Below are 3,136 nucleotides of genomic sequence, written 5' to 3' on the forward strand. Positions count from 1 at the left end.
TAAAACCCAGCCTGGCCCACCCGATTGATTGAGCTAGTATCCGGGGCCCGAGGCTTTCACCGGACCGGTTACCAATTTCATGTTATCAAAACCCTTGAAATTGAGATAATGATCGGCGAACAATTGAAGGTGGGGATATTGGAGCTTTTGAAGTGGAAGGGCTAGTGAGTGCAATGATGGTGATGGAGTGATTCTAGGAGTGGAATCGACTGAAAATGTAAAAAACTGACAGCTTTTGTCAACAATTGACGAGGCGAACGGGTGGAGTGAGAGTGGATTTGGTTAGAAGGCTAAAATGAGTATTTTCTAGTGATGGAGAGGGTTGTCGACGGTAGTGGTGAGATCTAATCTGAGTTGTCAACGCCGACATTGGTAAAATCTGACCGAAATCGATCAATTTCGATCGAATCTTAGGTAGATTTTCTAAGAGATTGGTCTCATGAATAATTAAGATTACATTTAGTGTATCGCCACACCAACCAATCAACCACCAATTTTATTTTGATGTATGTTTACTAATTTCAAACCAGTAAAACTTAACTATAATTTTTATGGGGGAATTTGCTGAATTTAAACTTTTTGACACCGGTTGACCGGCAATCAAACTGGGTAACTAGTCAACCGGGACCCAACAACTTTGTCGGTTTCAACCCGTGTTGGTTATTCATTGTTTTAAACAAAAATAACATTTTCTGCCCATCTCTACTCTACTGCCGAGGCAAAGCATCGTTATTCCCTCAAAACAAGCAACAAAACGAGTAATTAATTGGTAAAACGGAAGACAATATCCGAAAGGAAAACAGATTATGAAGAGATACAACAACTGATTATACAAGAACACAAAATTTCACAAATAAAAACAAATTATCAATGATACAGATGATATACAATATGTGAACCAATAGAATCTCAAATCACAATTTCAAGGGTTCCTTCAATTCAAAAGGGGAGGTTATCCATCAACAAAGAAATAAATTACCATCCACACCTCATATGATTAAATCTCTCAATAAGCGCCATACATTCAGGGATCAAGCAAATGGGAAAGCCTGGCGTTCTCTACAGAAAACCTACCAACAAAGACACCACTCCTGTTAATCTGCAATGCTGGGTACCCCTAATAGCCGCACAAGCTACTCTAATAATGGTTCCAATCAGGTTTCAGATCACCTCAGCAATCTCAGGGAGGTCAATATCTAACTCTTAACTAGGATTCCAAAGTAATCTTCGACCAGGCAGGTGGAGTAATCCTGGAAATATCTCGGATGTCTTGTTGTTTGGGTTACAAGCTGAAAATCACGGAAAATATTGCAATTACCAAGCATATAAACAACACAAAGAGTGCTAAAATCTCCATGTCAAGGTGAAAAAATAACAATTAATTGAAATACCTTGACAATAATGATGGCGATGACTCCAATGACAATAAGGAACAGCAATGCATTATGCACTTGTCAGTAGCAACCTAATGATATGAGTTTCAGTAAGTACATGAATGAAAACAAAGCTATACATATATAAAAGAAAAGGAAGCTGATAAATTTAGAGATTGACCTGCCTACCAATTTCCTTGACGAGTTGAGAAGCCTTCTTGATTGAGAAATGGATAGAGTCTAGTTCATTAACAATCCTATCATTTGTTCGTCTGAAAACAAAATTAATAACATGTCAGTTCCAATCTACTGTAGATCCTTATAAAATGAAAAACAGAGAATAGGTATACCAACCCAAGATGTAACAAAGTCAATTAGTATCAAACTCTATTTATGCTGTCAAATTGATACGAGCCTTAGAGCTGCAGCTGTCTCTGTTCCAACATTGACGTGTCATGAACAACCTATTAGAAACGGAAAAAAAATTACTTTTTTTTTTTTTGTGAACCACAAAAGCTAAAAACCAAACATAAAATAAGAGAACTCAATTTTATGCTTTCTCTCCTTCCACCGTATCCCCTTCTTCCCAAAAATTAAAAATAAAAACTGGTTAAGGGCCTGCTGATCCCCATTTCAAATAAGTTCAAAAAAAAGCAGCGCTATAGGAGATAAACATATAATGGAATTAATAATGTGCATTAAAACAATGGAGAAAACTTATTGTAAGCAAAGGGCAAAATATCACAGCTTATGGTTTACCCCCAAAAAGTAAATTTAAAAAGGAAAGAAGAAAAAATAAAGAGGATTAAACAATACTAGAACACTGCTAGGTCAGCAATCAGTTCAGATTTGCGCGTCATGTATCTAAAGCAACAACTTTATGGTGAAGTCATTCAACTGTCAGGAATGATTAAAGAAGATGCCCCCTATGAATCTTCAATAGGCCTATCCAATAACATAATAATCTTAAACATCATGGACCATCAACTGATATAGGCATGGGCCAAATCCTCAGCAAATTGTTGGTGTAGAAAGTTTTAGATTCAACACTCCTAACTTTATATAAAACTTGAAAATAAGAAAGAAATAAATGCATTGTGCCAGTGGTTGATCAGTGAATGATTTTTTCCTTTTAGTAAGAAACTACAGAAATTGAAATAAAGCTACAAAAGTTGATCAAGAAACATAGGGAACAAAAAACCCTGAGGGGTAGATACTTTACACAAAGACATAAATTATATCCCCAATATGTAGGGGCTGAAAAAACCGGTAACGAACGGTTTGGGTATTTTTCAAACCGAACGGAAAACGGTTCAAGTAAGAATCCAAACCAAACCAAAACCAGAAGAATTACTGTTTAAACCGAACCGAATATGGTTGAAAACGGTTAACCGGTTTAACCAATTTTAAAAAAAAAAAATTTCTAATTTTTCCCTTCTTCAAGTTGAACTCAATCACAAGTAATCAAAATCCTTTCTTCAAGTTTCATCCAATGTTATGGTTGGTTTGAGTTCTTTGTCATTCAATTCTGGTATCAAAAACAAAAAGACCAATCTGAATCTAAACAACAAAGATACAATCTTGAAAACCAAAACAAAAAAGGTAGGCACCGATGATGCCACCTGCTGAGAAACAAACAAGTTTGCCCGGAAGGGACCCAGTTCGTAAACGAAGTTTATGTAGAAAAGGATCTGTTAAAAAGGCTAAAATCCTATGCCATTTCCTTCGATACTCCCTTCTCATTAAAGTTTAAACACAACACC

The sequence above is a fragment of the Pistacia vera genome, unplaced genomic scaffold (genome assembly GCF_008641045.1).
Source record: "Pistacia vera cultivar Batoury unplaced genomic scaffold, PisVer_v2 Contig82, whole genome shotgun sequence".
NCBI lineage: Eukaryota > Viridiplantae > Streptophyta > Magnoliopsida > Sapindales > Anacardiaceae > Pistacia > Pistacia vera.